The sequence below is a fragment of the Clarias gariepinus genome, chromosome 21, assembly GCF_024256425.1.
Source record: "Clarias gariepinus isolate MV-2021 ecotype Netherlands chromosome 21, CGAR_prim_01v2, whole genome shotgun sequence".
Taxonomy (NCBI): Eukaryota; Metazoa; Chordata; class Actinopteri; order Siluriformes; family Clariidae; genus Clarias; species Clarias gariepinus.
Genome location: NC_071120.1, coordinates 19153903 through 19167372, shown reverse-complemented (window position 1 = coordinate 19167372; position 13470 = coordinate 19153903). Strand labels below are relative to the sequence as shown.

Sequence of the window (13470 nt, the reverse complement as noted above, 5' to 3'; positions counted from 1 at the left end):
TAATGCAATTATCCTGACAGAGGGGTGAATAGTACTGAGAGTAACATAAAACCCCTGTTCCAGAGGAAGGAGTGGCATTTAAGAGGTCTATCATTCCGAAACACCCAGTCGTTCCACTTCATTCACCAGTTCTTTAACTTAGGACCACTGTTGTGTCCTTTGTAAACACACAGCATGGAGGCTGCAGGTGCTGAACAAATTGTTCAAACCCCAAAAGGCCTTGTTGGTTCGATCAAAGCCGTTATGAGAAATATTTTTAAAAAGAGTGGATGTAAGTACCATGACCAATGTATACACTACCCTGCTTAGACATTTTAAAAGCCAAAACAGAAACTAGCAGAAACGCCGACATCTGCTTCCTCATTAGCCGCCGCTGCAGCTAAAAGCCTGCTCCTATCACATCATAAAAGTGGGCGATTTTTCCAGCAAGCATGCATGGTTTCCACTGATGGAAAAATGAGTGGTGTTTACATACAAGCACAATGTTTACTACTCCTGACCGGCCACCCCATCCCACTTATGAACATTTGTACATAAGCTTCGCAGCTATCTGTCTTTGAATGCAAGCAGCTGAAGTTCATTAACTCAACTATGGCAGTTTCAGGGACTGGACTCCAAACACCAAAAAAGGCAGGAGGGCTGCACACCTGTGCATTCGCATTAGTCTTGATCGAGGCCAAGGCCCTGGAGCTTAGCGGTGCTGGAACGACCACACTTTTATTACCAAAGCCACCATACTGTGCCTCATCCTCTGCTTTCAAACCCAGCTTTAAAGCAATATAATCATCTTGACAAGCGTCTGAGAAAACAATGAACACCCAGAATCAGAGAGGGGTTTTCTTCCTCCCTTCTACTTTCCTGAATTACCTACTTTCTCTGTTGTTGGGCCTTTTTTGGCTCAAAAGATTGGGCTTACGAATTAAAATGGCATTTCTTAAAGCCTCTTTCATTTTTGAATAGATGCTAGTCGAAGGTGAGAGGCTAAAGAATCAATTTAATTTCACAGCTATTCCAACATGCTATAATAATAACCCATGCAAGGCACCACAATGGTTTCTTGTGATTTAAAAAAAACAAATGTACAGGACTACCTGGCTCTTTAAAACTGCATGCACCAATGTCACGCAAAATGCCCGTCATCTGTTTATGGAGAACATTCAGCTGTCAATCTGCCCTCCTAAAGACGGCAATGCTCTCCAGGCAACATAAAGATTTCAAAATAAAAAAAGAGGCCTGACAAAGTGACTTAGTCATGCTAAATATACACCTTCATTTGAGCCGGGCGGTGTGAATGACTTCATCTTGATCTACTTTTTGTCCGCAGCACCATCATGGCCAGACGAATTAGCAATAAATAGCTCACTTGGGGAGAGGCCAAATGTCTGTTTATTAATTAATTGGGCATCACGTATACATTCCTAGAACAGTCTCTATTCTGGTCCTTGAACCTGTTCGTGCTTAAAAATCCAAAGAACACAAATTTGCATGCTCAGATAATCCATGACAAAACAGAAGAATTATTTTATTAATATTTACTATATTATAGATAAACACAAAGTGAGGTTAAGACTGATGAGTAAAAAGATCAAAGAACATCTATTCGGGTCAATGGATATTTTGACCATTCCTTAATTATTTCCCTCAAATAACCTTTCAACAGAGTCCGAAAGCCAGACATTCTTAAATAATCAAAGAGCGTATCTGATTTCACATTTGCTTACAGTAAAAAACAAACACTCCCTTTCTGTAGAACTTTAAGATCTGCTTGACGTTAAAGCAACATTCCTGTATGAAAGAGCTGCATTCCTTTTTAGGCAGAACCTCAAGGTGTGGAGTTGGTATGCTGCAGCAGGTGATCGGTCTAAAACACCTGAGAAAGACAGAATAAACTCGGCTTGGAGCGACAGCTGAATATTAATAGGAATAAGGAATGCTAATGTGTCTGGAAGCACTGATACAGGACATCCCAAGATTAAGGCACAGGATTGGATTTCTCCCTCTTTCTCCCTTACACACACACTTTAGAAGTCATCTGTACTTTTAGAGGAAGAGAATTTAACTTGGATAAAAAGTAAGCACCTTAAAATAACCAGCCAAAAATTAAGATTTTCTTCCTGCTAAATTACAGCACCAGAATAACAACTAGAAAAAGGCCACTTACAATCACATTCCCCCGTCCTATTGTTCGAATAAATTGTCATTGTTTCAGATAAATGAAACATTTGTCAATGTGGATTTGTGCGTAAAATACAAACAGCTGGATGGTGTTGACCTTTTGGTTGACTCAATCACGAAATATACAGTATGTTGATACCTTCTTTATTCCCTTATTCACACGTCAAAATACTCTCTCCATCCACTCTCTCAAAGCAGTTACATAGCATACCGGATAATACACCACCACTGTGCGGTATGGACGGGTTAAATACCCAATGAGACCTAATCTACAGAACACAATACATTACTGTATGTTATCTGGACCTAGGAGGTGAAGAAGCATGTGTTAAATGTAATTTGTTCTGTTTGCCTCTGCATGTTTGGGTGATTAGACCCAGCCAACACTGCCATCTAGAGACAAGAACAAAACAATTTAGAAAAATTAATAAATACCTGCTCATTTACATTTAACAAGACATTAAACTATTAAAGGGATTTGGCTTTTTTTTCTTTAAAGAAGACTTTAAAGAGCAAACAGAAAAAAAAACGCTTGCTCTTTTAAACGTCTCTTATCGACTGCATTCAGGTGTCGCACACAAAAAATATAAAAATTACCTTAAACCTGCTTCGTCTTATGATTCCAGCAGAGTCGAAAAGGTCTGTGTAAATAAAAAGGTGCTCCTGATATCCAAACGAAAAATAATAAAGTCATAAAGCCATTTTCAACCAAACTATAATGTGAAAAAAAAAATCAGAAAAAAAAAAAGATTGTGCTTGAAAGATGCAAGCATCTTAATGGCTTGCACAGAGATTGCATGAAGTGAGGCTCTGGCCAAACTCAGTGTCATTCAACAATGGCTCGACCCCCTCTTTGCATACCCAGGAGACAATTGCAGGGGCTGGGAGGTGTCTAAATCGGTCACGCCCTCTGTGTCCAACATGCACACACACACACAGACATTGTGACAAGTTCAACTCTTTCTCAGTGCAAACTTTCCTTTACTAATCACTCAGATCTTGAAGGTCTCCTACTTGGTCTAGTTCTCGGTCATTCCGTGCTGCTGCTGCCCTTTCTTCTACCTTCCCCCCCGCCACCCCCTTTCTTTGTTATTAGCCCTCTTCTGTCCATTTGACCAAGGACAGGCTGGAGCCAGCTATTTGTTTAGCTCTCCAGTGGAGCCGGGCTGACTGAGGGGCCCATGGCTGATCGTTTCAACCTCTGAGCTCTGAAATACAGTGATAAAGAAGAAATCCTAATGTTCTTTTACAAAATAATAATAATAATAATAAAAAGAAAAAAGAAAAAAAAAAAAACCTGCACAAGATCGAATTGTGACAGCATTGAGGAGCATTGTACTTTTTAAACTTTTGAAAGAAATGTTTGCACCAGATCCAGGAATTCCATGTCTTGACAAGCTGGGTGATCTTCAGAAGGTCTTGCCGTCGTACCATTTCAGAACTACAGAAAGCTGTAGTTAAATAAAGGAAAAAACACAAGGCTTTTCTCACCTGACTTCAAACAGCTGTAGTCAGCAACCTGTCAGCTCGCCTGTTTGACCCGTGAAGTGTCTGGTTACCTTCCCATGGAACCCCATGGAGGTGGATGGTTGACTTTTGAACCAAAAGGCCAATTTATTCCAAAAAAGCCTTTTAAGAAATCAGTTAACCCTTTAAACCTAAATGGCTCTGGATGACGTCATTCAATATTCACTGGAATAATACAAAAGCAAATGGAGAGTCAGAGTGCCCGGTAACGAAGTGTTACCCTTGCATAAGTGAAGTCAGCAAATTTAGCAACTATTATTTATAATTCAGTAAAAATATTAAAGAAAATAATTTAGCCAAGATGTCAGATCAAGGCAGTTTTTGCTGGCAAAACTGAGCTAAAAACATCAGAGAAGTATAACTCGTACAGTATGTCTCAAGTGGGATGAATTTCCAACCAAACTCACCTTGCCAGGTTTAAAACACAGCCGAGTTTATAAGCGAGTAGTTTTTGTCTGACTAGGTCACATGAACTGGCCAAGCATGAAATGGTACGACGCAAACAAAGCCACATCTGATCCACTGCCGCAGCTAAATCACTAAGAAAGCTGCATTCTTATCAAATATGAGCCCATGTCCTTTTCTACCTTCAAAGGAGGACTTCCCATACGTCATACATGAGAACTAGAAAGAACATCCCCGATCAAAGTATGACAAACCACCTGTCGACTCGTCTTTAAATATGCTTTAAAGGTCATTTCCGATTTCACTTTGCATATATATAGATCTAAAAAGCAACTGACAAGAAGAATAATGACCTTGAGGAACTCAGCTGGAAAACACACACACGTGTTACACAATCGCTGTGTCACAGGACTCCACCAGGCAAGCTTTTGCATAATCATGAATCGGCTCACTGCCGTGTGGCTGGTCCTATTGTTTCCTCTTGGAATCCATATTCAAGGCTCTGATCTACTGTTTATGCCTCTCCATCTGCTGGGCAGTGGGTAGGCGCAGCTGTTTGTCCCACTACTTCCCCCTGACATAGCTAGCCTTTTGTTTTCAGTGGTGGGGATTGCCCATAGGGACAACGTGGGGGGACATCATCATGGTCAGGAATGATTAAATGCCTTCTTTGCTATTCAGATTGATATCGGGATGCATGATGGTGTGGAATGGGCATATTGACAGGGGGTTTAGTGATGCTGTAGTGGATCAACTGACATGAGGTTATGAGTAATCCCTTGGCTAATTAATAATCATGTGTGATTAGAGCCCTGAACAGAGCAGGATGAGTGCCAAGCAAAGATGCTGTTTAACACTTTTAGATGACTTTGATTGAATTAAATGATTAAGATTTATCATTATTATATTTCATTGTGATTAAATGTATAAACGCATAAAACAATTTATAAAAACATAATGTCTCCATAAAAATCAAGACACCCAGCCAATCCTAAAGCTATTTCCCAAGTATGAATGTTTAATTGATATTTGGGAAATGACTTTAGGAAGATTACAATAGTCAACATGCGTTAAGCTTTAACATATTAATGAGTAAAAGAAATGTTTAAATCATATAGGCAAAATATTGCACTGATTTGAAGTTTAAGAATATGTTTAAAGTAGGGATGCACAGAAATTTCGGCCGCCGAAAATTTTCGGCCGAAATAGCATTATCGGTTTCGGCCGAAACGTAAGAAAGCGCCGAAAATAAAAGCCGAAATTGTCGCCACGCCTCTCCCATCCTCCCGTCTCGTTTGCGCTGTCATTACGCATCAAACACGGAGTATGTCGGCGGTTTGGAAGCACTTTAAAGTTTCAGATGAGGACAGCAAAGTTGCAATATGCAACATTTTTTTAATACAAACAAAAAGAAAATATTTTAAACATGTTTTTTAATGAAGCCATTTTCGGTTTCGGTATCGGTGCATCCAAAAATTTCGGTTTCGTTTTCGGCCCAGAATTTTCATTTCGGTGCATCCCTAGTTTAAAGTACTTTATTATACTTCGAGAAATGACCACACAACTCAAGATTTACTAAAATTTTCAAGTTCTTAATGACGATACTTTGCAATTATCACAGATCACATAACATTTTTCTACATCACTAGTTAGAACATTAAAAAATAAAATAAACACTCACATTTTGTGTGTGGTCACAGTGTGTTTTTTCTCATGTAGTCGTCTTCTAGGTATCTCTAGACTGTGCAGCACTTTTTGTCAAAATAACCAAGAACTAAACCCTAATAGGAGGCTTGACACCAAAAATCATTTCCCACCTGCCTTGATCTGAGCAAATACCCGTCCGTTTCCAATTTTCTTCTTTATCACCTTTAACATTATATTTTTGTACCCAGTTTTTTCTTGCATATTACTAAACAGGATAGAAATGGATCTACTTAGCTTCACATTTTGCTGAAATAACATTAAAAGTGGTTAACTCTGGGGGCCTATTGGGTTTTATTTATAATTTAAAAAAATGTTTTCGATGTTTTTTGCTGTGTAAACTGTAAAGTAAAAATTTCCCATAATAGGGAGCCAGAATTGTTTAGTAAGATCCCAAAGTCTGTTTTTTGGACCAGTGAGAATATAACTGTTCCATGCTTGGGAACAGTGCTCGTGTCTACTTAAAGACGTGGGTCTTGGGCACAGTACAGCATACTCGGGCAGGGATCTAATCAGGTATGTTATACAATCGTACTCGAGAACAAAAGGAGATTGCTGTTTAGACGTGACTTCATCAGTGCAGTCAGTGTCGCCAGTTTCATCCTTCACAGCCTTAGCTGATAAAGCAGGGAAGAAAGTGGGTTCGTTGCTCTTCACATTTTTGCAGAAATATCAATAATATTAGGATTAGTGCGAAAGTTAACTTTCTTGTTCTTATCTTCTTATGTTTAATGCTAGCTCACAAACCAAGTACTGTAGGTGCATACTGCCACCTACTGTAGCAGAGAGTGTAAATACGCAAGTGTGCCCGAGGACGGAGAAGAAAAAAACAACGTTAGCGCTTGGCGAGCGAGGGAGAGTAGGAAAAGGGGGAAGCAATCGTTAATAGCCAAAGTAGAAATCAGTGTAGAAACACCAGCCTAAAAAAAATAATAATAATCACTGTTTAAAATAGATTATTGTATATTTTGCATCCAGGATTGTTTTACAATGTAGAAAGAACTTAAAAATCAGGACAGACCATTCTTTCTTTGGTTCTCACCTAGGAGTTTCAAACAATTTTCCATCATCCACATCATTTAAAGTAATACATAAAGGATAAAATTAAGTTGACTTGGTGAACAAAGATTTGTCATCAGGTGCAGAAACATCCAGCATTTAAATAATCTATTAATTATTTTTTTAAAACACACACAGAGTCGAACAATGTAATATGTCATGACCGAAAAATAATGTCAATATGATTTCGGGTATTTTTTTAAAATACACTTTCTGTTGGGTTGTAGAGCAAAAAATAGGGGACGTCTTGGGTGCTTTAGGTTTTTTAATGCACACTACTGCATGTGGTGCTTTGTTACACCATGATGTGTGTGGAGTGCTGTGGCTGACAGTGTGTCAAAAGCATCCGGACACCCATTCACAAAGCTAGCACCTTCACAATGGAGCTCTGTCTAAGCATACGTGCTCGAGCAACGGGAGTAGGACGGGGAAACCACAATCTGACGTGCCAACTTAAAAATATCAGGCCTTTTTACATGGACAAAAAAAGCCCTTGGAGTGTTGAATAAATATGAGGCGAAATAAATGCCAAATGTTTCCATCCAAACTGACGTATTTTAGCCAGCTTTAGCTGACCTGGTGTAAAATGCGTAGCCTACAGGCACATGACCTTTATCAGTAATCAGCCTTTTTGAGTCATACAGTTATCAGACTCTAGAGTACAACAAAGTGCTTTAAAGGTGATGGTGGAAGGGAGGGTAGGGGTAACAGGACAATCCATTGAAAGTGTGAGAAAGTATAATAAGGAATTACCTGCTGTTGAGAGGCGGGCACACACCACTTTCAGAAAACACTTTTCAAAACTCCTTAAAAGTAACCCGTGTGGTCCAGAGGAAATCCTTTCTAGACAGAAAAGAGAAAAAAAATAAATAATTCTCTTACTGTAGGTTTTTTTTTCACAGCCAGAGTAAAAACATTCAATCTTGAACTTTGTACCGATTTGTATTTTTTAAACAATATATAAATTTTTTCTCCTTTAATCTAATTGACCTTGTAACCAATTCCTAGAGCACGCTCCCTTCAAGGCCACAACTACCAACCAGCCACAGCAAAGACCATCACATGCTTCCTCCGAGATACGTGACACCAGCCAACCGCATCTTTTCAAACTGCTGCTCACACAGCATAGGTGAACGGAATAACCCTCTTGGAGAAAAGTGAATCCGGCTGTTCTGCATGTGTTAGCTCGCAGACGCTGACGATTGGCCAGTGTCGCAATGATGGATGCGAGACTGGGTGATTACGCCTCCCCCGCCCCCTAAGAGAGCACAGCCAAGCTGCTTTCTAGACTCCCAGCTACAGATGGATGTAGCATCACCCTGGAATCGGACTTATTAGATTTCAGACATGAGTAATTAATAAACAAATAAATAAAATCACAAATGAGTTACACTACAGAGTAAGACTAAACAAAAGAATACACAGAGGGGCTAAGTATGAACAATCTCCGAGATGGGATGCAAACCTTATGTACTCTTTTCTGTTACCAGCACCACTGAGAGTCAGAACTCACCATAATCACACAAACACCATAATATTAAGCTGAGCATTCCATTTAAATGTCAACTTATGGGATACAAATAATCATTATGAAAATGTACCATATACCTCTTACCTCTAAATGTTACACAAAAAAAACGTCCCATATGTGCCATCAACAAAGCGATATTTTTCATCTTATTAGCTCACTCGTTCGTGAACTTCTTTTGTGCTTCTCATAATCTCAGAAGGTGTCAAAAGGCCATGATGGTACGACACTACTGAGCCCTCATGATCATAATGCTTTGTCCTGTCCCATGTCTGGAGGAACTCCGCTCTCAGCAGGATGTACAATGATAATAAGGGAGCCAGTGACCTTGTGACCTGGAAGTCAGTTCTGAACATCAAAGCGGAACGTACACTTCTTATCCGGCCCTGCAATTACATGAGACCTGAGTACAGCAGGATTGATGTTCCCACAGGAAAGAGACATGGATGTTGACAAGTGGGTAGGGAAGTGCAATGCGTGTACATGTACATCGGCTGAGTATTCCAAAATGAACGCTGTCTCATTGGCACGTCCTAGCGTTTTGCAGAAACAAATTTGTGTTCTCTCATTTTAGTTAAACTGTATTGTTATTGAATCTTTAAATCGAATTCAACAAATGGTGTTTATTTTGAGAAAACAACAAATGTTGATGATGAACCCACTGTTAATACCTACTATGACCTAAATGCTAACATAATTACAATTTACATATACTGTAAATATACTATGCTATAAATGGTTCAAAACGATCTTGTATAATTCAGTACACACCACCACGTTGTCTTTTATCCCTTCAATTTCTAAACTTCAGGGTCATTTCTGGCCTTGTTTTCTCTACTAAAGATTAAAAGGTTCATAAAAATAACAATAATAAACGTCTCTGGTGTCTCTATAGTAATGTGGAAAAAAACTAAACCTATTCACTCCTTTTCAAAAACTGCCAGTGCTGAGTTAACATGTCCTAGGGTTATCTTTAGACACTTCACCCACGCCTCACACAGTGCCTTGTACCTTTTGTACACTTGGCTGACCACAACCTTCAGAATCTTACAAGTTGTAATCAACATTTCCCTGCATATGCACAAAGTGAGCTCTCCACAGCAGGATATAATCACTACACATTACACAAAAGTCTTACAAGAGAGTTTTGCCTTAAATAGTAGCGAATTGAAATAGTAGGTAACTTGCAATGCCAGGTCTTGCTTTGTCAAAGTAACCGTTTCTTGGCCCTTCAGCAACGAACACACACCAAACTCTCCAGTGAAAGCTACTGTGGCTTGTAGGACTAGGGGTTCATTAAACTGAATTCGCTCCTCCTTTAGAAGACTGAGACAAGTCAAATGGTCTTGTCACTCCAACCTTAAGATGTACTCATTAGACATGGCACCCTGAGTGGCTCATTGTTATACAACAAGGCAAAGCATATGACCTTGGCACCCAAATTCCATGCCTGGGAATGAGTTCAGTAACAGCGTGCAGGGCTTAACGAATCAATGAGCACTGATCAAATTAGCAAACACATTGTCCACCGAGTGCACACAGATTTATCATCATCATCGAATTCCTCTGGACCATTCCAAGCTGAACAGGATTGTTTGTCAGTTATACACTGCAAAAACCTGTAGAAACTCGAGCTTTATAGAAAAAACAAAACAAAACAAAAAATGTTAAAGGATCCCAAGTAAGTCAAAGCTGGTTGTTCTTGAAGTAATTACTCTTATTTGTTGTGTTGAGGTCATTCTTTGTTCCTGCTAAGTCCCCCTGAAATTTATTCACTGTTCCTTTCCTTTTATTTGATCAGAAAAGAGTTACACAGACTATACAAGTGATAATCAGAGAATAATAGCATGAGGTAATGTAGTTTTACAACATCAGATTTGGCATTTTTGTGTTCTCGCGCAATATCCTTCGGCTTTACTTTTTCGCGGAAAACTCCTTAAACAAATTAAATTGCAGTTCTATACAGTTTTACACAAAAGTAATTGGTGCAAAGAAACTAGTTTTTACAGCATTATAATGAACTACTGGGTGTGGGGAACAATTTTAATTCTGCTTGTAATTGTATTTCAAAGTGCAAAATTCACACCACATCCCAGCCACTCAAGAGCCAAAGTCTTTCAAGTTTTGTGTGTGCGTGTGTGTTGAGGCATGTTCTCATCTTCCAGTTAAAGCACCGTTCGTCTTGCCAACTAATGTCAAGGAATTTTTAATTAAGCCATCATTTCATGGTCCTCTGACCAAGCACCATTTTCCAAAACATGCATTGTTCACTGTTCACAAGAGCCAAATGAGCTGAAGCATCAAACCTTTCCATCCCTCAGAATCAGTATAAAAAGCAGCAAAATGCCAAAAATAGTGTTATTTTTAAAATAATTAAATAAATCTGAGCCTTTCCAAACATACCAAAAAAAAAAAATAATAATAAAAAAAGTCAGACATTTTCCTTAATGATCGGACAGACAAGAAAGTCTGCAGGTACCTCAGACAGAATTCCCTACCTGTCATTTACATAACAGGGCCAAGCGCATGAAAGCAGAGATTTGAATAACCACCCCTAGGAAACAACACGATAAAATCTGGACTGCAGCCATGTTGAACCAGCTGCTGAACCATCACCGCCATCAAGAAAATGTCAGTATGGCTGTCAAAATAATTTAAGAAACACTAGAATGATTAGCAAGAAAAGGGATGAAAACCCTTGCAGAACAGCTTTTCATCACGCCAGCTGAGTGTCACGTTGCACACTAATTTCAATAAACAAACTAGGGGCGATTCAAGAACGTAGCCCTGAGCATTACTCTCAACAAGCACACACACACACACACACACACAGAGAAAGATATGATCTTTCAGTAAGCGTGTATTAAATGTTCCTTCTTTGAACAAAAAGGGAGGGTTGAGAACTACCCCACCAGGAGGCATCATCAGCATGGAACCTCTGTTACCCTGGCCAACCTGGCCTTATTTGTGAAAATAGAAACATGAGCGGCCTAAGGAAGGCAGGCTTTATTGTAGTTTTGCGACTACATGCATTCTTGAATAACTCTCATAAAATACATGCTTCCTCTCGGACATATGAAGCCATTGTGATTGTTTAAATGCTGCTAATCCAACATCATAAGGCATGTGAAAGGGCTAACTGCTCTATTCTCCATACCAACATCCGCAACTTGATGTTGTTGCTCTCGCTGATGAATTAAAAGAAAAGGAATGCCAGCTATCTCTATGGAATTCAACCAGTGATCATTTTACTTCTATGCCATTCGCAAGCCCCTGCTTGAGACCATACTAAGGATAAATGAAGTGATAACATATTCTCATCACATCTGCCGGTAACTGGAAGCATTTTAAGGCTTCCTCCTCAAGTCCTGCTCCTACATACCAATCAACACCATAAGATATGACATTTCACCATGTCTTGCAGCTGTGTTTAAAAGGGGAATGCAATGATTGCTGGGTATGCCAACAAATTAGAAGGGTGGCCACAACATCTGGAGATTACAGGGCCGAATGGTGACGGTTTTAGACCGTCAAGCTAGAAATACAGGAATTGAGAATGCAGTGCGTAGGATTAAACATGGATTTGATGCCTTTAACTGTATGATGTTCAATTGAAGACTACTTCTAAGACATCTGGATAGTGTACAACAAATCTGATCACAAAGCAACACATGGGGGAACGACAATCAAAATGTGTAAGACAGACATCCGGAAGCAAGCTGTTGAAGTTCAGTCAAGTCACGGTTAATCTTAAAGTTTAAAATAGGGAGCGACATTTCTATGGTCCGCCAGCAAGGTCAGCCATGTTCAAAAAGGATGATGCTGAAATCGTAAATACACTAAACAGCCTGGCTTTTTCTGGCCACCCAAGATCTTCTATTTAAATCTTGGAAAAGCATGTCTTTATGTGTCTCATGTTGTGCACAGAGACATTGTCATGGTGGAACAGGTTGAGACCTCTTGCTTCCAAAATGGGAAATTGTAATACTACAGGATACACAGACATCCTTTACAATTGTGTGCTTCAAACCTTGGGGCACCAGGTTGGAGAAAGACTGTATATCGATGTAATGGTCAGGTCTCCACATTATTTTGCCTATATAGTCAAGTTATCATCATCATCACATCACCCTTTTCTTCAAGGAGAAACTTTCCAGTAGGAGCAGAATTCCTTTGGAGCAGGCAGGCATGGGATTTAAAAAAAAAAAAAAAAAGGAACACTGAAGTCCTTTCTTTCTTTGGCATTACTGTACAATCCTTTAACACTGGAACACCCAAAGGGACAGCGAGTGTGAGGTCAGCTGCGTAGCCCATAGAGATAGCGAGCTGACAGTATAGGGGTAATCCGAGTAGGACGACTGGGCGTAGCAAGCTGCTATGAGTGAAACCTGAGGACACTGGTGCTTATTGGCCTAAATACAGAAGAGCCCAGTTTTCCATAGCACATACTTATGACTGCTTTTAAATGTCGTCCCATGTCCACTTTAAGTTTTTAAGCAAACACAAAGAGCATCCTTCCAGGAATGTTTGCACTGTATAAATAAGAAAGCATCAAACAGACTGTAGTGTACAGTACACAGAGATATTTTCCTTCTGCACCAAAAACGTCAAGAATTCTTGTAAAACAATGAGAGATATGTGCATAAAGCAAACCCTCTTTGAAGAGAAATAATCTTTTGCATACTTAAGTAAAATAATATTATGCAAGTTAATGATTAATAATATTACACCGAGTTAACTAATGCACTAAAATGACCAAGCACAGCAATAAACTCTCCACTAAACACATTCATCTCAACACCATTTATATTCAAGTTTTGCTTATCTAACCACTTTTTTTTTTTTTTTTTCTTTTAGAATATTTCTTTCAGGCCTGCCTGTTCCTGCCCAAAACCTCCGCCTTAAAACGCACCAGCTCGATTTACGCCCAGCTACATTCCATTTCCTGGTAAACCTACAGCATATGCATGCTTCTAGTGGGTTAATTCTTCTTTTAACTTTCTTCTTTAATTCATTCATATCTTCATTAAGTGGCAAAAATCACCATAGGAAAAAGCTCCGGGTTTAAAGCC

At 39.3% G+C, this 13470-nt stretch overlaps 1 protein-coding gene across 3 annotated transcripts in view; it reads right to left on the bottom strand.

Moving 5' to 3' along the window:
- kank1a (KN motif and ankyrin repeat domains 1a) overlaps positions 1–13470 on the bottom strand; it is a 48375-nt gene that overhangs the window by 26607 nt on the left and 8298 nt on the right. For 2 of the 3 annotated variants that reach the window (XM_053481019.1, XM_053481014.1), the window contains exon 2: positions 7624–7713. The gene's annotated coding sequence lies outside the window, so the exon portion shown is untranslated. The remainder of the gene's footprint in view (positions 1–7623; positions 7714–13470) is intronic. The other variant, XM_053481020.1, reaches the window with a different exon arrangement.